The sequence below is a fragment of the Manacus vitellinus genome, unplaced genomic scaffold, assembly GCF_001715985.3.
Source record: "Manacus vitellinus isolate BGI_N305 unplaced genomic scaffold, ASM171598v3 scaffold_8_pilon, whole genome shotgun sequence".
NCBI lineage: Eukaryota > Metazoa > Chordata > Aves > Passeriformes > Pipridae > Manacus > Manacus vitellinus.
Genome location: NW_021940864.1, coordinates 13,545,147 through 13,565,191, shown reverse-complemented (window position 1 = coordinate 13,565,191; position 20,045 = coordinate 13,545,147). Strand labels below are relative to the sequence as shown.

The window sequence follows — 20,045 nt, the reverse complement described above, 5'->3', positions numbered from 1 at the left end:
GTATCTCCATATGAAGGCAGAGTAGTTCACGTACCTTTGCAGCCCTGCCAATTTTGTCATCCTCTGCAGAAACTAATTTATGATGGAAAAATAACAATCACATCACTCCTACTCTTTTTCCAGTTTTATTATCATATGAAGAAAATAAAATTCATGTTCATGAATAAGAACTGACTGCTTTGCATGTATTGTGCTACTTCTGTATCCTTGTAAGGAATGCCAAAAGTGACAATAGGGGGAACATAGACCATTTGCCAAAGGAAACAAGGCAGCAATTCCCACTTCAGTACGAGAAAAATTCTCACAGGATTTTCTTAACAAATTATATTAATCCTTTGTATAACACCATTTCAATTTTTACTAGAGAATCACAGAATGGTTTGGACTGGAAAAAACCTTACAGATCGTCTAGTTCCAACCCCTCTGCCATGGACAGGAAAACCTTCCACAAGACCACATTGTACAAATCCCCATCCAACCTGGTCTTGAACAATTCCAGAGAAGAGGCATCCCCAGCTTCCCTGGGCAACCTGTTCCAGGGTATCATCACCCGCACAGTAAAGAATTTCTTTCTCATCTCTTATCCAAACCCACCCTCTTTCAGTTTAAAGCCATTACCCCTTGTCCTATCACAATACCTGGTCAATAATCCCTCACCAGTCTTCTCGTACGCCACCCTGAGGTACTGAAAGGCCCCTATAAGGTCTCCCCAAGCTTCTCCAGGTTGAACAACCCCAATCCTGAGCCATCCCTAAAAGACTGTCACATGTGATTTTAAGTTCAAAGATGCATTGGTCTTGATGTTAAAATTTATTCAATTACAAGAGATATAAGCTATCTAAGGGAAGAAAATCATCCACAGAAAGTTATAAGTTTTTCAGAGTTTGGAGACCCATTTCAAAAATGTATGAGAAGAACCATCTCCAGAGAGCAAGCTTGCAGGTAAAATGTGAATAATCTACATTGAAGACTTAGAGAACTTGTTATTTCCTTTCCTGTATTAGACTCAGTTGTCCTATATAGACCTGGAAAACGATCTTGCACTTTACAAAGTTAACAGAGAATACATTCTTTAAGACACAGATCCAGAAACTCAGATACTACAACTTCTGATCATGCTAAAAATGACCACCCCTTTGACGTGAAAATCACAGCAACCTTCATCCAAAAAGAATTGGTGAGAATTCTGCCATGACTGACCCTGTTCTGTCAGTCATTAGGTCTCTGACACAGCAGTACCCACCAAGTCTGCAGAGCCATGATAATTTAGTTCTAGTTTAAGAGTTTGTTACTAGGCCAGAAAGAGGTTCTGCCATTCCCCTCATCTAAACACCTTTTAAGTATACACAGGACTACACACAGATAATTCAAACTTCACACTGCCACTCTACCTCAATGATCTCTGTGAAGTGCTGAGGACCCCCACTATTAGAGGCCTCAACAGTTTATGCCTCTTTAAACTGTCTCCCACTCTTAGTTTAATACAAATTTTGACGAACTTCCCCAAATACTGCAGCAACTCTGTACCTGGTTTACTCTTTAGTCTAGTTTTACTGTCTTAGTCCAGGTTTAATGGCCTTTGATTCAAGTGCTACTAACATTATGCAAAAGGAGCAATGTGGTTCTGTAAGAGACTGAACATCATGTAACTTGATTTACTTTTATTTTGGGAGGGAAAAAAAAAAAAGGTAGGGGAAGCACCTGGCTAAGCTAAATCAGCTGTGAAGTGCCAGAATCTAAACAGCTCATGTTTGAGTACTATGCTATGTTCTACTTACTGATCTTCAAGTTATCTATTTTGACATGGAATAAAACACTGATGGGACTCCAGGTTTAGAAAGATTTGTTGGAAAAGATGATTTCTGAAATAGCCACTATAAACTGAGGTTTTACATGGACAGTACAAATGCTAATTAACACTGTGCAACTGCCCTGTCCAGTTGAGTCACGAGTACTACCAAGAGTTCTTGTAGTACCATTTATTAGGGAACTCTACACTTGTGTAATTGTAACTGCCTATGTATTAATCTTCTGCTATCAAGTCTGATGTTACCACACACAAGTCTTGTATTTAGGAAACTGTTTTATGTAGCTACTAAGGAATTTTGTGACACCCAAGATAGTATTCTGAGACTTTTTGCTCTTGACATGGGGCATTTTATGTACAAACCCAAATCTAACCTTCCCAAAATACTTTTTGTACTTTTAACAACTTTAAAAGTCATTAAGCCCTGTCAAACACATGCAAGCCATTCTAAACTTCCCTTACCTTCCTCACCATTTCAATTTTATTACATTATCTAAAGAATTCCACACATAAGAAACCACAAATATTTTCTTTATTCCTTATCTCTGTATTTACCATCCACTGGCCTCTAATTATATTACCTAGGAGAGCAAAGATGATGAAATGGCTACACAGCTTATGTTGTTGTAAGCTTCAAACTGTATGCAGTTTGCAAGTGAAACTAGTAAGGTACATTCTATTCACAATTATTTTGTATCATTATTTTTCCTTCTTTATTCAAAAAGAGCATTTGCAACACTGTGAATCAGTGGAAGCGACACACAAAGGGTATTTCATCACGGAGATACACAGCCAAAACTATTCACAATCCTTCCTCTAGAAACATCTGATTTTGCTTTGGAAAAGAACCCCAAACAAAAAATAATCTGTGTCAAATGGTGTCATAAAAGCAAAGTAAGGCAGTTCAACATACCAGTACAAGTGTTTTCAGTAAACAAGTGAAAATACAAGTGAATACAAGTGAAAACACTTGTATTGGTATGTTGAGCTGCCTTACTTTGTTCTCAGTTAAGAGCTGAACAAGTTCCACATAGTTTAATAGTTCAAATAACATCAGTAAAGGAGACTCATGCAAGGATTCTAATAGCTCATGATCACCTATTCACAAATTACACACAATATAAAGCTATTTTATAAGCACATAAAAACATTTTTACTAATAAATCTGTAATAAAGGACTGAAATTCTAGACCTCCTCCAATAAATGGTAGACATCCTCCAATACTTCAGACCTTCTATGAAACTCCTCTAATTGAGTAAAGTACATCCTTTTGATCTTGAGTTCTTAAGATCAAAAATGTGGAAGAAATCATATGACTGAGTAAGGAAAAAGATCAAAACCTATCTAGTTGCAGAAGCCTGTGAGTTCACTATTGACTGTTGTGTTTTATATATGTAAAATAAAAAATACTATTTAAAAAAAACACACCAAATGCATTTTTCATACCTTAGAGCTTTACCTATTTCATAAGTAGCTTTGCTTTTTTACAGCTCAGGAGGGAGGAAAAAAAAAATCATACTATTCAAGATTATGTTCTTAATGTTTGAAATATCCCATTTCCTACTGCAGATCTTTAATAAAGGATGCAGAGATTGACTTGCAATCAGTAAGAAATCCTTGCAATCAGGAATCAACTTGTGTCCTTTGCCTCTTAGGCTTTTATCACACATCTCTGAGAAGAGCATAGCCCTACCTTCTCTGTACCTCCCATTACAGTGTTGGAAGACAGCTTGGCCTTTTCTTCTCCACACTCTAGAAACTCAGCTCTCACCTCTCCTCATACATCACATGTTCCAGCCCCTAAGTAAGAGAGTTGTGCTCTGCTCCACTATTTCTGTGCCTTTCCTGTAATGGCAGGCCTACACTCCACACTGTATTCCAGATGCAGCCTCATGAGTTCCAAAGAGAGGAAAAATAATCACTCCTCCCAAAATGCCGGATACAGCTTTTCTAATATGGCCCAAACTTCCACCACTACAGACACACTGCTCTCTAATGTTCAACTCACCTGCCCTTGTTCTCCACCAGGACACCACGGTTCTTTTCTGCAAAGCTCATTCCTAGATAGTTATCACACAGCCTGTAGAGAGGCACAAGGTTTCTTTATTCCAGCTACATGATTTGATTACCATTCCTGAGGTTACCATCAAACTATTTATCCAGCCTACCAACACCTATCCACTGTTAAGGCCCACCATTGGGTCTATGGACCACTCCCCCAACATGGTATCAAACATTTTAAGAATTAATATCCTCCCGGTGTCCAAGTTCTTAATGAAGACTTCATCATGCTTCCACTCAGTCAAAATATCTCAACACTTCTTGAGGAACTCAAGGCATTAAGCCCCAAACATCTTTGTAGAGCAAGATTCAATCTTGAGAGAAAACATAGTCAACAGAAGAACAGATGAAGCGTCCACCTTCAAGCCAGTAATTCAGTTGGTTTAACCAATACATGTAAACTTAAAAATTCAGTACCCTTCAGCTTTGAGATTTAATCTCTAAAGATCTCATTTTTAAACAAAATTTAATTGTGTAACACATCAGTTTGAGAAAACAACTTAATTTCCTTGTGGTGAAAATGTTTACCTCACACAAAATCACTAGTTCAGATTTTGAAAATTTGGATGACCCTATCTACTGCAGTTCCCAAACTTTCTCGGAAATGCAGAAGGACTTAGTTCTCATCCATGCTCCACACACTAGTCTTGAAAACTGTATATATTATTCAGATCAAGAATGAAAACCTAGGATTCTCTTCTCCCAACAGTCTTCCCAACTCCAGGAAAAAGGCAAAAGACAAATAATTAAAATTTAAAAAAATCTATTGCCTGGCAAAGACCAATAATCACCAAGGCTCAAAGGATTTTGGAAGGCCTTTATAAAGGAAGAAAATATTGGCCTTTGCCCCTCTCTGGCAATGAATAAACTAAATCTGATCAATACACTGCTAAAGCAGAGGCTCTAACTACTGCTCTAGCTTTACATCAATAGCTAAGCCATTTCCAAGAGAGTTCAGGGCAGCAAGTCCCTAACAAAAGCTGACATCCATTTCCCAGGGCAAAAACCTAACCCTAGGCTTACTTCTCTACAATCCCAATATACATTCTTTGATGTTTCCTACCTGATACAAATCCTACCTGAGGTCCTTATCTCATATACAAGCAACAGAAGCAATAATTCAGGCTCAGGAAACCAAAGATATCTAGCATTTTGAGGTACGGAAGTACAAATACAGAAGTCATGTCCTCTGACATGCAAGAAGAATTCATGACCAATATCCTTTTTGCTCCAGCTACAGTCAAGATTTTCTTTGGTATTAGATCAGCCATATAGTAGAGGGTCTTAAAGTCACATCTGTGTATACACTTGCATTTATGTTTAAGAGACAAACAACTATACCTGCTACTTATAAATTGGCAAATGGTTCTTGCTCAGTTACAGATATTCACGATTTTCTACTATATCATAAGGGGAAATAGGCAGCTATTTTAAATGAAAAGCTTGTTCCTTTCCATTTTGATTTATATTTGACAGGCAGAAATACTTCCTTGATGGCTGTAATGAAGGCAGCTGTCCTGATTCAAGCTAGGATAGAGTTAATTTTCTTTCTAGTAGCTGGTATAAAGTTGTGGTTTGGATACAGTATGAGAATAATGTTGATAACACACTGATGTTTTTAGTTGTTGCTAAGTACTGTTAGCTATACTAAGTCAAGGACTTGTCAGCTTCTCATACCCTGCCAGCAAGAAGGCTAGAGGGGCACAAGAACTCAGGAAGGAACACAGACAGGACAGCTGGTCCAAACTGGTCAAAGGGATATTCCATATCACATGACATCATAGTCAATATATAAATTGGGAGGAAAGTTGGCCAGGGGCTACTGCTCAGAAACTGGCTGGGCCTTGGTCAGCAAGTGGTGAGCAATTGCATTGTGCATCACTTGTTTTGCATATTTTAATTCTTTTATTATTAAAATTTTCTTCCTTTTCTGTCCCATTAAACGGTCTTTAACTCAACCCACAAGTTTTCTCACTTTTATTCTTCTGATTCTCTCTCCCATCTGACTGGAGCTGGGGTAGTGAGTGAGCAGCTGTGTGGTGAGTAGTTGCCAGATGGGGTTAAACCACAACAATCATTTTTGGTGCCCAACACAGGGCACAGCAGGTTGAAATAATAATAAATCTGACTAGAACGCATCAGAAGAAATTTGTTATAAGCATTCATTATATTAGTTTAGTCACTGGTCACAATGGTGATGTATGTGCTCTCAAAGTTGGTGTGCTTGTTTGTAAAGTTGCAGTACATAATACTTTACTTTACTTGTATATATTGCCCCATGTGCTGTTTATCACCCATGGGAACTGGCCTCAGGTTATCATGTTGTTGTATTCCATAACACTGTCTAATAATACGACAAAATTGTTGGTCATGAAACTAATCTGGTATTTGTACTCAGCACTGCCGACATCTCCAGACTTCGGGAGCCATCTATAGGAAACTATTACTAATTACAACTTTTACCTTTTCTCCTCAGAAACCCAATCCATGGGGGAGACTGGTACCATCTTCCCCTTCTCCTCCAGGCTAATTAAAACAGTACTTGAGAATTTTTAATATCCTTGGGATGTTGAAGCTAGCATTCCTATTGCTATGTCTTCTGGACATGTTCAAGACGTTGTTTAGGGGTAAATGACTATTTCAGAGCCATACAGAGATCCGCCCTGAGGCTGGACAGTAATAAGTGGGAGGGTGTATGGGCAAATGCCTAGGACAGGGGGCACCTTCAGTGCTTTGGAACTTCAGCACTAAACAAGCACAAAATCTGGAAAAACTATGCTGTCACCCAGATAATACCAGAGACAATAAAAGTCAGGCAATGTGCTAGGGCTTGGCCCAGGCCTCCTGAGCCCTGTTCAACACTACACAGTACCTCTGAGGGCAAAAAAAGCCTCTGGATCTGATGGCAAAATGACTGGCACAGCAGCTACTCCAACGCCAGTGACAGACATGGTGGCTAAACCAAAGCACCAACTTCTGTCTGTACCATACTACTATAGACAAGGAAAGCGAGCTCATTTAGAAGGGATGAAGAAGCAGGGTCATCACAAGAAGAGGCAGTGGAAGAGGTAGAACTCATAAAAGAGACAGTAGCCATCTCATGTTTTGGTTAACAGCACACCCCTGAGTGAGCTGTTAAAGATTTCAGCCATCAGCCAGGCAAGGACATGATCACCTGGCTGCTCCAATGCTGGAATAACAGGGCCAGTAGCCTGGAATTAGAGGGTAGGGAGGCTAAGCATCTGTGATCCTGTTCTACAGAAGAGGGCACTAACGGAACAATTGGAAAAGGGGTACAAGCCCTCAGCCCCAGGAAGCAACTCCTGCCAGGTATGAAGGAAAGGTATCCCTTCACTGAAGATGTTATGCTACCCAGGCAAGTGGACTCACTTCAGCAGAGCTCACTGCCATACGGTCAGTGCAGACTAACAGTAGACTATCCCAGCCTGAATGAAGTCATGCCCCCTCCGAGCCCAGCCGTGCCAGACACGCTGGAACTTCAATATCAAGAGGAGTCAGAGGCAGCCAAGTGGCATGTCAACTGATAGCACTAATGCAGTTCTCAACCCCTTTGGCAGCAGAGTGCAGGCCATCCAGTATACCTGGAATTGACAGGTGGAGACACAGACCTACCATTTGCCACGGACTGATCCAGACTGTACTCAAACAAGGCAAAGCTCTAGAACACCTAATACATTGATGACAACATTGTGTGGGGTGATACAGCAACAGAAGTTTCTGAGATAGTGAAAAAATAGTTTGAATCCTTCTGAAAGCTGGTTTTGCCATAAAACAAAGAAAGGTCAAGAGACCTGCACAGGAGATCCAGTAATCACCCACAGAATTGCACTTGCTCAAGGATCTGGGTGCACATGGTGGGTAATGCAGAAGGACAAGGAAGTCCAATGTGTACCTCAAGGGGATTTGATTCTGGGTAAGGACAGGCAATGATGTGAATCATAGTATGTTATTTGCTATATAATATTGTAAGTCATCGCTATTACAGCGATAATAATCAAACATAATAATATTAAATAATGTTAAATAATAATCAAGCATATTATAGCAGAATTACTCAGATTAATGAAGAACAAATTTTGATGACAGAACTAGACAAGTGCAGCAGTGATGGCTTTAGCATGAAACAATCCAACACTACACATAATCTCTCCTACCATGACAGATGAAGCCCGAAGTCATGGACTAAATAAACTCAACAGACATTGTGGAGGGATGGCCCACAGACTGATAGAAAAGAGTATCATGGAATGATATCTGTGTGAATTTATCAAAAGAAAGGAAAGGTGACAGTGATTACTTGGGATGTACTGGAAAGTGTGGGACCTGGGTATGATGCAAATGGTATAGAATCCAACCTGTTTTCAGATCGGATAGAGTCAATTAATTTTCTACTAGTTGGTACAGAATTGTGTTTGGATACAGTATGAGAATAATGTAGATAACACACTGATGTTTTTAGTTGTTGCTATGTAGTGTTTATACTAATTCAAGGACTTTTCTGCTTCTCATACCCTGCCAGCAAGAAGGCTGAAGGGGCACAAGAAGTTGGGAGGATACACAGGCAGGACATTATTTTTTTCCTTCCTTTTCTTCCCCATTAAAAAGTCTGTATCTCAACCCATGAATTTTCTCACTTTTATGATTTGTTTTCCCATCCCCCCTTGGAGAGTGAGGAGGGGGAGCAAGCAAGCAGCTGTGTGGTGCTTAGTTGCTGGCTAGGGTTAAACCATAACAGCAACCAACACATAATTAGATTACAAAGGTCTAAAAGCCATAATCAAAGTTCTTATAGATACTATAAAGTAATTTTCAGATCACATGTCAGCTTCAAAGAGAACATCAGAACTAAACTAATACCTTGATGGTCAACAGTCCCAAAGGCAATAATGTATCTTTTCATAATATGAGAATGGTCCAACATCAATCTTTTGGGCTTAGGTCATAAAAGTGTACTGTAAAATGTCTTTTCCTCAGAAGGATTCACTCAACAGGCTAGTCATTTTTAATAAGTCAGTGCCGTGGAAAACAAACAGCGCCAGAGTTTCCTGTTACAAAACACATGTGCTCCTGCTATAAAAAAAGAATGACGTTTCAACAGAAAAAATGCTGCACTAGATATTAAAGATGTAAATGACAAATAAATAATCAAAACATCTATGACAAACATTTTCAAAACCCATTGAAAGTGTAGGAAGAAATAACTTCTCTGGTTTAAGTTAAAAAACCAAATTTAGTCTTGGTAGAAAGCTCATCTGCCTCCATCTTCAGTCCCTCACTAGTGTGTATTACGTGCACATGCAGACTTCTATGCCGTACATGTGTCTACACACTGTAGACAGTTTTGAAATTCATAAAGATCCTCTTGTCCTGGTTTGTGCCTCTTCAATTTACAGAAGAAATACTGATATTTTACTCATCTTGTGTTCACTTACAATATACTATTACTATACTATTACTATACTCATAGTATAAATAGATAGCATAATGTATGTATACTATATGCAAATTCATTTGATGAGTGAAATCAGCTTTAAGGATCTTGATTTTTGATCCCAGAAAACTTGGTCTCACTTCTTATTTACTGGCATTAAAAATGCTGGCATTATACAAATTTACATTAGGCAAACTGTTACTGAAGCTCTGAGCAAGAGCTCTACTTGAAGCTTGGCTGTAACAACTACTCTACGTAGCCACAAATACTGGCAAAGTCAAACAGAAATGATTGTAATCTAACAATAAGATGTGAATATTTTGCTTCCAAGTAAAAATGAACTACATAAAAGAACAGTGATTACCCCATTCATATGAGGTTTATTTTTTTGGGGGGGTGGGTGGGTGGATTGTTTTTAAATAATCTGTGGCCATAGGAGTTGTGTTTAGGAAGGATCTCAGCTGACCAAAGATATTGACAGAAAGAAATTAAGCACCACTATAAAACTTAAATATAGAGCCTATTACCAAAAAACTTTTCCTGCCAGGGTATCATGAAAGAAGCCCAAAAGGCTTTTAAACCAGGAATTTCAAAAAATTTTTCAAGTTATCCCCATCATCAGGTAGCATACATGCTTAGGAGCTACAGTTGTAGTTTTGAAATGAATTTCAGCATCTCCATTGTTACAACAGTTGAGGAAAAAGAAACAGTAACAAAGACAAACAAAACACAACTTTCCCTACCACTACTTTTCAACCAGCAAGTTACAAAGAATGTACATTACTTTGAGAATGTACTTGAGCTACTTTAAAAACTGGCCTGGAGCTACAAAACCACCACAGGCACAATTTAGCACTGTAGATTCACATCTGTAATCAATGTCAGTAGCACCACCTGAAAACATTATCACTTCTGCTCTGCCTCAGCTACTCACCACCACATTGTGCCAGCAATTTCTTTTCTTTCAGAACTGCTGGCTGAGATGTTTTTGCCCTTACTCTTTGAACTGTTTCACTGAAGAAGTGCAAAGTTAGCTTTAGTATTTTGAAACTTTGTGACTTTGACTGCAGTGGGTTTGGAAGCCAGAGCTTAGACAGCAGATCCAAGGGGGCTGTAACCTTCAACAGAAAAGATTGAAAATATAGAAAGGAGCACCAGGAGTGCACCTTTTGAGCTATGCTGTTAACACCAGAAAAACACATATGCTTGTGGCCTTTTCAGAGGTTTATTTTATATTCTGTTTTCTTGCATCTTACTAGAACATGGGTGAAGCTACCTAACTGCAGATCTTCAAGCTCAGCTTATGCAGCAACTATGTGTCTCTCATGGATGAATTGCACACTTCTATGCTGAAGCTTCTTATTTTTCTGGAATGCAGCTTGGTACATACAAAGTTAGAGATCATACCTCAGATACTCAAGATGAACTTCACAAAAAACCTGGAAGGGGACTCTGAATCTGCCTTTCTAATCACAGCATATAGTACAAAGTCACCAGTGTCCAGGTTGATGTCTTTTTAGTCAGGAAACCTTTATCAGGCAGGTTCCCTTTTATTCACATTGCAGAAGTCAAATTCACATAGTTTTGGGGTCAAATAAAAACTTTAAAAAACATGCAGTGCTTTTCCTAGTTAACTACCCAGAATTTTGTGCTTGCTAGTGTGACTTCTGATAACAGCCCTTAGTTCACATTGTACCACTGCCAGAGACTTAACCAAAGAAATCTGCAGTGTCATTCTCAGTAAGAAAGACTCTACTGTAGTCAGTGTCTTAATTAGTGTCACTCATCTTGGGTCTTCAGGTAACAACTTCAGTTTCTTTACCAAGACTTCCTCCAAACACTACAAAGTCTGGGAAATTCAATCCCCTTTGTAATCTGCAAACAGTTTATCTGAGTTACAGAGTTACAAAAAGTGATACATAAGATACGTAAACACCCAGGTTGTTTCACCAAATACAACAAGGCTGGGCCTAGACAATGCAAAGCAGACTACTGCTGCCAGCACCTGCATGGGACCAGAATGAAGGCTAAAGTCTTTAAGAGTCAAGGTAGCTCTGCATAAGCCACCATTCATGCTCTTCTACCATTTTCTTGGAGTAGAAATTTGGTGCATTGCCATTTCAGTGAAATGGGCCTACCTGGTTAATTCAGATATTACCTGTCCAGGCTTATTAATCCTGGAGTCACATTTTGTCCTTAACTCAAACCCTGCAGCTCAGTATGGCTTTATTATACCACCCAAAGACTACACAGTACTGTTGCTTATCTCTCCTGACTATATTGTCACAAGATTTACATCCTATGATATTAACTGAAATTCTTTCTGTTTGCCCATATCTGCTCATATTTCCTTAGCCAATAAGAATGTTCTCACTTCTTTACTGGGCTGTTCAGAACAGATGCACATGTGGCCCTTGGATACTACAAAGCACTGACCAAGTATAAAAGTGATCCTACACTACCAAAGTTTATAATTATTTCTATGCAGAATCACTGTTTTGGTTCTCTAAATTCAGTAAGAGACCAATTATTTTGAGTGTAAATTTAGCTTGGTCCTTCTTAATCATCAATACAACAAACAGCAGCCAGGTTTTTGTTAAAGAAATAGCACCTCAGATTTTAAGAAAGAGAACCAAAGTTTATCCGATACACTACTGATATTAAAACTGAAGAATTTTACTCATTAACATGAAGAGCATGTCACTAGGCATGAGTTCTCTCTTATTCTAAATTTAGGCTTTTCAGATAATTTTTCTTACCTCCTTCAATTTGTTTACAGAAAGTTTCAGACAACCTTTGGTGATAATAAGGCAGCAATGAATCATCAATTCATATAATCAATAAATTGTTCCCAAACAGGTCTCAAAGACCAGAATAAGGATTCTGCAACAGGTCTGCAAAACCACAGTAAAGCAATACACCTTTATTAACATAATTGAGGGATGACTTCTTGATTCACACAGAAATCTGAGGAAGCTGGACACAAGGGTTGGGCTACATGAATACTAGAGGTCCACTCAAATTAAGTCTGACTGGCACAGTATAAGAAGAGTTGTGCCTTTTTTCAACATGTTACATCACTGCAAAATAAGTATGAGCATTCGATCAACACGACACTAACAAAGAAACCCTCAAAACAAACCACGTTTGAACCCTTCTTTCATTGTAGCAGAACAATCAATGCCACCTCCTTGGCACAAACCTGTCACTGACTTATGACCCTATGCATTATTGAACTTCAGAGTAGGACACATTAGACTGCTTCATAACAACAGTCCAGACTCTTGCCTGCCACTATTGACAAGTGGCAAGCCACTCTATCAAAGACACCCAAATGCAAAATCAAGATTGAAAGACCTTCACTTGATCATGATTCTGCAGATTGGGCACATGCAATAAAGCCATTTCACAGACAGTCTTCAAAACACATAGTCCCTGTTTAAAAACCGAAATAAATCTTTCAGAAACATAAAAACCAAAATATGCAATCTCTATCACAGGTATTTGTGGAGGATGTGGGGTTTCTTTCCATTACTATAGTTTTATACCACTGAATTTATAATTTTTTTTAAAGTAGTCAGAGTAAAAGAACATTGACTTTTAGTTCCCTACACACAGGTTCAGAAGAAGGTGACAGAGTACGACCAGTTATCTCCACCATTGTCAGACAAAGTTAACGATAGAAAGCAGTCAAAACATTTTCACTGACCTGGAAAAAAGACATCAACCTTTACCCTTGAAAAGGTGATTCAAGAGCTGAAGCTACAGGGGACCTTGTCAAGAAATTTAGAGATTTTCTGTAACTGATTAAAACAGGTAATTTAAGCAGTACTGCTGCTATCAGTGCTCTTACAGAAATGCAGACCTTGTGGGGAAAAAAGCCACATGCAGACAGTAAGCTGATCCCAACACAGCGGCAAAACATAACTTTTTTACTGACACTGTACAGTCTTCTGTGTGAGAACATACCTTCCCCAAAATCTGGGTCAGCACACATTTTAGGTGGTGAAAAATTACATTTCTTCCCCCAATTAATTAACAGTGCTTTGTATAACAGAAAGAAGTTATACCTGAAATTATATTTCCTCCTATTAAAAAATAGCATTAAACAAAATTCAAATACATCTAGAGAAGAAAAAACACATAATTTTATCCAATATGCTCTGAAATTTCTGTTAATCCACGGTCAATTACAAATTGCAAATTAAAACACAGTCAAAGTAAAAGCAACTATATGTTCTCACAAATTTCAAAGTGGCATAATTTGTTCTTACCTGTAATTGTAACCTTGTCAAGGTTCTAGTTCAGTGCTGTAAGAATTAGTTTACATTCCTGCTGCCAAGAAGCACATAACAGAATGACTTGCAAAACCTTGAGATAACAGTACAGGACACAACATCTGCTTTATTTCGATATTTCCTAGAAAGAAACAAAGGAAGCAGTTAGCTACTCCAGATGGTGCACAACAGATTTATACATTAATTTTTTCGTGAATATAACTTTTTCCTAAATAGAAGTACTTGAACTAAAGCTACACCTGGATGTCAGAAGACCTTTCAACACACTCTCTAAATGTCACATTCAAGATTCATGCTAACAAAGTATCAGATTAAATTCTTCCCTATTTCCTTCACCAACACTGACAAGCACTTAAAAAGTCTTCAGCCAACTACCTGCCATTCAAATCCCTAAATTCAGTAACAGAAGGAATAGCTTTTGCATGCCTCCTAACATCACTCTGCTATTTCTTAATTTTATTCACCTACTCAAATGACAGAGTACACTCCTTGAGTGCTTGATAAGACTTAAACCCACCATGTGTAGCACATGTAATTTCTAAGCTTTTTATTCTGCATGGTTAGATGTAAAAATGCACAAGAGTTTAAAACAAAAATAATAAGCTTCAATTGCAAATGTATTTCAGGTCCTCTGAAATAAGAATCATTATATTTCTTTAAAAATAGTTTCTATAAAATTAACCATAAATTCAGCTTGAAATGTAAAAGTAGCAAATAACTAAGAATTCAGATGTGTGGATGTACAAAAGCATCTGTCCATTGTTTTGAACAGGATGCAAATGCCCAAACTCCTTCATGGATCAGGGACTACATATTTAATCTTATAAACCACTGCATTTTACAAAAGTTACCATGACAGTACACTACCAGTAAAAGGAATTATTGCAGGAAGAATTCTGCATAACAGCCAGCTCTGTCTGGGGCACGAGGGAAATACAAGCCTTATTGTGACACTGAAGATTTTAAACTGATTACAGCACTCTGATGAGCTGAATGAGTGATAAAGAGGATCTACTGCAGGTCTTGACTTTAAGCCCACTGATCGAAGAATGGAGCTGTGACATTTCATTATGGCTTGTCTCTTTCAAACGCTAAATAGTGCTTTTCAACTACCAAAAAGTGTCATAAGCACAAAATTGCTAAAAAGGACTGCTTTGCTACGTTTGAAGAACTGTAAGGGTTCAGTAAGTTTTATGCTCATAACTTTTACACTGCTGTAAGCCCTGTATTTTCACCAACATTCTCTCAGGCACTACAACAGGATGGATGGTTCGAGGAACCAAACTAATTCAGAAAAATTCAATTATTTTCTGCCACTTGAGGTCTCCGAACCAGCTTAGGAAATGCAGGATCAGACAAATGCCAATGACAGAAATGCAGAACCAGGAGATGCTGCCAATTCAGATTTGTTCAGAGTACTGTGAAACTAGACCTTAAGAAGCATCCACTAAATCATTAATGAACACTAAAAAAGTTCTAAAAAAAAAAAAAAAATCTACTAAATCACTGTATTGGACTACACGGCAAAAACCCTCCCCAAGAAGTTAAAAAGTTTCAGTAAAAATGTTGTTTCCAGATCCAAGAACTCTGGAGAAAAAAAACAAAACATAGAAAGCACGGACTCACAAAGTTGCACAAAATAGTTGAACTCCCTCCTCCTAAATACAGGTTGTTCTAGGGCACAGACACAAAACATGTGACAAGAACGCAGCACCCTCCATGCACTGTCTCCCACCTTCAGAAGATCCCCCCAACTAGGAGAGTACAGGGTGTTTGCACAATGAAGTGTTCAGGAGCCTCAGTGCTTCTGATGTTACTCCAGTGGCCTTCAGAAGAGAAGAACTCACAAAAGCAGCCCAGAAGATAAGCATTGTGCTTTTCAGAAGCAAGAGACTTGACCCCTCCCAAATGCTACTCTACAGAGGATGTGAGAGAGAGCATTCCTTAGACAGGGATGACTTTTAGCCAGGAGACAGGTTGCTTACAGTAGGGCAGATTCAAAACAGGTATTTTGGGCTAAGAGCATTTTTCTCCAGGATATGCTTCTATTTATACAAATTCTATCTATACATATAGCTATAAACAAGTGAGAAATACAGTATTCAGTGTCCCAAAAGACAAAAGCAGTTTAAGATACTCCACTCCACCCCTGAACATAGCACAAAGAGGGGACATTACTTCTACTTAATTCTGCACAGTGGTGACTCTTATCTCTCCAAATAAGCTCCACACTTTTTTCCTTCATATGACATTTAAACTCATGATATAGCTTTGGGATAACAAGCTATCCAGCCCCTAATAATTTTTGTGCAAAAAACAGTCACATGCACAAACGCAAATGTTTTGTCGAGATTGCTCATCATAAACTATATCACAAGAATAAAGTCGAATGTTTCTTATTAAAGGCTTAACAAAATTACAAGATGTATTAAGCATTTTATTTGAGCTACTTAAATCTTTGGAGTATGTAAACATAAATACAATAAAAATAATTGAGTAGGACTAGGTCAGTTCAGTAAACTTTTTTGCTACTAAGACACCAGCACCCTATAGTAGAATAGTTTTTAATTAAGCAAAACTTAAATATTCCTTGGCTAATAAAGAATTTGAATTTCACCACATTTACAGTATTTGCTTCAGAAGGTAAAGACCATACAGCTAAAGTCAACATAAGTAATTCATTGCTAAAGAACTAAACCAAATATTCCAAAATAAGCACATGAAAAAAAAAAATCCAGAGAGATTTGAAAAACCCTACCATATTATTTTACAGAAGGGTAGGCATCAAATACTGCTATTCCTGATGATTAAATATGCACTTAATAATCCTGATAGCAAACCACTAATGATCCTCAAGCTGAATCCTAATGTTTAAACAAACAAAACCCACTACAACATCCAGTCCTTTGCAAGTTTCCAGACTCTGGTCAGAGGAGCACCAGATAAACACTGGATTTATTCTGCCTCACAACCAGCTATGACTCTGACCTTTCATGGACAACCAAATCACTGCTGCTCTAAAACAAGTAAACAAACAAAGTACCTCACTGACTGAACATGAACAGAAAGAGCTATGATCTAATGGCCATGACTGACCTTATGACAGCACAATACCACCACCACCTATATCATCCTCCAGAACTATGAACTCTGTGTATCTGTGTGGGTCACACAGATACTAAAAGATTTTGCAGAAGACAGCAGGAGGGAGAAGGAAAAGAGCACCAGTGTGTGCCACAGGTTAGCTAATAAACTGCAACCTCCCAGCTGCATGTTCCCAGCATATGGTAAAGGTAAGATAACATCCCTCTCCTAAGAGAGGCACTCATTAGGCTACCTGATTTTTCTGGGAAGGCAGGAGCACAGACCAAGGGAACGCACTAGTGCTCCAAGTTCATGCAGGAGTTCTTCCTACCTATATGACAAATCCCAAACCAAACCAGGAGTTAATATCTACCTAATTACTTGAGAAAAGGTACAACTTTTACCCTAAAGAGAGAGTTGTTCATCCTCTGTAATAGAAGGGTAATTAATTCTCTCTATATATGCTAAGTGATCCTTGGTTCTACATAAAAACATTGTGAATCAACCAAGACTGGACAAGGTCTTGATTTGTGTTTCTGTGGGTGTGGGGTTTTTTGTTGTTCCCCCCCCCCCTTCAACATGGAAGTTGCACTAAAATATTCATATTAAACAGTTAAAGGAAGCAGAAAGAACTCAAGTTCAAAATTAAAAACTCTATGAAGCAAGTTTAATCCTATTTGAAGCAGGTAATACAATAATATGGTTTTGTAAAAAGTGCAACAGTATCTTTCTATGGTATTTTAGAATTAACACCCAGGACTTCTTAAAAAAATCTAAATGTCTTGAAACATTTACTTGGGGTTCCAGTGAAAGTTTAGTTTAGCAGGTTGAAGTTTGCAGCTCAAACTTCTATTGCCAGTTAGTTGTTTGAACTATTAAATGCTGAATTTCCAACAGGAAGCCACTATTATACCAATATTGATAATATCATGGGCTTAGCATTCTAATTAGGTCCATACTTTAAAATATCACCTCAGAAATGGTGGACTTTTTGATACATATCACAAAAGCTATTCTGAACTTTCTTCCTGCAGACCTGTCTTTAAAATGTATTTGTAAGGCACCTTCTTAACTCCTAAACTCTCTGTGACTCACTTTTAGGTAAGCTTTAGATGAGTAAATTCGCACTACAGCTGTGTGGATGTCATGGCAGCAGTGGCAGCTTAAGTGGTATTTGCTCCCAGCAGCTCATTCCCGTTTCCATGCGTGTGGCTGAGCAGACGTACAGACAGTTACGCTGGTACAAGTGAATGCCTGAAGCACAGACTGCTCATCCAGCTCACGAGTAAATCAAACTTTGTTGAATTATACAAGCATAAGATGAAGGAATACCAAAAGCCAGCCTTACTGGAATTCAGAATGCACGTACGCAATCTGTATTTGCCTACTGGGAGATTACTGGCAAGCACTTACTCCTCTGTTCCTCTGTCACAGATCAGAGCTATGCTTAGCATAACTTGAGCAGAGAAATGTGGAATCATCTCTCCATCAGTTATGCTGGACAGCTTTTCAAACAGCCAGCTTTAGGAAGAGATGAGGCTGAAGAGAGAGGCCATCTAACATGCTTCAGTAAAAACATCCAAGTACAAAATGCTTTCATTTTAAGTGATCTGATCTTTAGCTGAACTAAAGAGAAGGAATTATCGTCAAGAGTTAAAATGTATTCCATTTATATGTCAGTTTTCTTTAAAAAAAAACCCTCAATTAAAACAACAAAGGATTGTAAGCAGAGGACTTTGAACAAACATGTTTATTGGGGCTGCTAGGACTTTCTAGCAGCTAGGACTTTCTAGGGAAAAGCTAGCAAAAGTTTCTAGCTAGTTTTTATCTTACTGTACATAATCACTGCAATGTAAGTAAAGTTCTAGATACACATTTTGTTTCCACAGCAATCCAGGAGTTGCAGATTGAAGAAGATGCATCTGTATTATTCTGTATGAGTTTGTGTTTTTTCTTAAAGCAAAGGGCAGAGTTGCAAACCTTCATCTTCCTGATAGGCATTCAAAATTCCAGCTCAGACACAGAGTGATATGCACGGGCAACCTAAGATGTTCACTGTTACTGCAGTGCCTATCATTTCAGCACATTTCTATAGTGTTTCCCCATGAGGTAAATTCATTATCACATTACTAGCTAGAATACCTGGGTAGCAATAGCTACTTAATCAGTTTGAAACCATCTGTCCATTTGCTGTCTTTGTTAACACCTGGCCTTCAAACCGATGTTTTTAAAAAATACAGTCACTACAGGTGGATTACTTAGACTTTGTAAATGTCCACCTGCATAAAACCAGCAGAAATCTCAGCCTGAGCGCAAATTAAATGTTCTGAGAAAGAACCCACCACACCTGTCAGCTGATAACATTACAAGGCACATCTCTTCTGAAGTCCTCTGGGCCAAAACAGCATGTCCCTAAATCACATTTCACTTCAGTCTCACTCACTCTACCTCCTATAGCAGTACTAAAGGGCATCCAGAGTCTGTCACTCCTTTCCCCCAAAGAGCGAAGTGTTAGCAAAATATGGTATTAATCAAATTCAGAAGTAATCTTGCAAATAAAAACTTTCTCTGTTGATCATGCAGTAGAAAAGGCTTAGCCCTTTCTAGTTAAGCCTTTCAAAGAAAGGCTTTAGCATAAAATCATAAAAAAAACTCCTACTGAATCAGTTGTCAGAAAAAAAAATTAAAAAATCCTACAGGATCAGTTGTCAGGAAAATCAGAGGAAGCACCATATTTCAGATCAGCTAATTCAGTAGCAAGTATGTGCATTTGAACAATAAAGAAACTTCACTGTCACAAACTTCATTACACTGTAGGTAAGAAACCTGACATAACTGAACACTTTGATTGCTAAGATAGCAAAGGGGACAGCTAAAAAAATTTAAGATGCTTTAGTTGTAGGATACAGTTAAAGTCTGACAGTTTTCAAAAGATTAATATTGTTTTAATATTGTCTCATATGAAATGGTCACAAAGGAGAGGAAGAGATTATCTGCAGATGGTTATCTTGACTAATTCTTCTCTGAAGAGTATTCAGTGATTTTTAAGCCAGCTAAGAGCCGGAGTCGCCCAAAATTATTCTTTATCTGGGTAGAGAACTTCATCCTAGTTCCTAGTGGCCAGCAATGCATTTAGAACAAGTCAGTTTTTGAATTAAGTCTCGCTACTATCACTGAAGCCAATAAGGAATTCTTTATCCTTAATATCCCAATCATATTTCTGCTGTTTCTGAAAGAAAAAAAACCTTAAACCTGGTTTATATGTGTCTTTTTGTAAAGATTCTGTATTTAAAACAAATATCCCACACAGGATTCTCAAAGGCACAATAGCATCCCATTTTG

The 20,045-nt window shown here is 38.2% G+C and overlaps 1 protein-coding gene across 3 annotated transcripts in view; it reads right to left on the bottom strand.

Moving 5' to 3' along the window:
* PPM1B (protein phosphatase, Mg2+/Mn2+ dependent 1B) overlaps positions 1-20,045 on the bottom strand; it is a 61,240-nt gene that overhangs the window by 22,000 nt on the left and 19,195 nt on the right. For all 3 annotated transcript variants that reach the window (XM_018085101.2, XM_018085103.2, XM_018085106.2), the window contains one exon: positions 13,596-13,740. The gene's annotated coding sequence lies outside the window, so the exon portion shown is untranslated. The remainder of the gene's footprint in view (positions 1-13,595; positions 13,741-20,045) is intronic.